We start from the raw sequence: 1,102 nt of genomic DNA on the forward strand, positions 1-1,102 counted from the left end.
GTGACACTTATTCTCCAAGATGCTTTGGGTCTGTTCACTCCGTTGATCCCACACTGGCCTGGAGGATAGGGAGTTGTTCCCATTTTAACAGACAAGAAAACAGAAACCCAGAGAGAATATAGATCTCTGGCCAATGTCACCCATGTTAGGGCACAGCTGGGACTTTAAACCCAGCCTCCTGGCTCTGAGGGGGTAACATTCTCAAGGCCCTAACAAGGAGGGCTCCCCCTCTCCTCTGACCTGCTGAGACACTTACCATGTGCACCACCCACGTGGCCCTTGCCTGGTTGCTGCCCTTACAAACAGCCTTGGTCAAAAGCAATAAAGTTCTGACTTGGACAGATCAGGCCTTGTGTTGCTGCTATTGTTGTACATGTGGCCCACCTCTCCTGCTGACCAGAAGGTCCCTGAGGGCAAGAACCAGGTGGTTGTATATTTCTGTGTCTTCCCTGCTGACATGCTGAGGATGTTTGGTGAGCAAATGCTCAAACTTGGACCTGAGGCTGAAGCTTAGCACATGGGGTGGGAAGAAGCCCCGGGGATAAGCACGACTGGGGAAGTTGGCGCCTCACAGAGTTAAACCCTGCCCCATCCCCAGCAGGAGCCTTGCTCATTCCCTGCTGTCCCATATTTGGTGACTGGCACTGCAGCCACACCTTGTTCCCCTTGGCACTTCCTGCTCCCTCACCCCACTGACCAGTCACTGCCAAGTCCTGTTGAGTCTGCATCTTACACATGCTTTTTAGACCAGGTCACTGGGGCTGCCATCCCAGACTACTGTAACAGCCTCCTAACTGGCCTCCCCGCCTCCAGTCTGCTCTCTGGTTGCAATCAGAGTGGTCTTTTTCAAATACAAACCTGAACTTGTCCCTCCTCTGCTTAAACCTTCCAGGGCCTCCAAGGTCTTCAAAATGAAGTTGAGGTGACTTGATTTCCCTGTGTTCTGGCTCCGCCCACCACTCCAGCCTTACTTCCCACCACTCCTGGTCACACTGAGCCCTGGGTTCTCCAGGATGCCCCTCCTTGCTGGGCCTTTGCAAGTGTCGATCTCTGTCAGGAACACCCCTCCTTGCCCTTGTTCCCCTCAAGGCTGGCTCTTCCT

This window comes from Felis catus, chromosome E1 (genome assembly GCF_018350175.1).
Source record: "Felis catus isolate Fca126 chromosome E1, F.catus_Fca126_mat1.0, whole genome shotgun sequence".
Taxonomy (NCBI): domain Eukaryota; kingdom Metazoa; phylum Chordata; class Mammalia; order Carnivora; family Felidae; genus Felis; species Felis catus.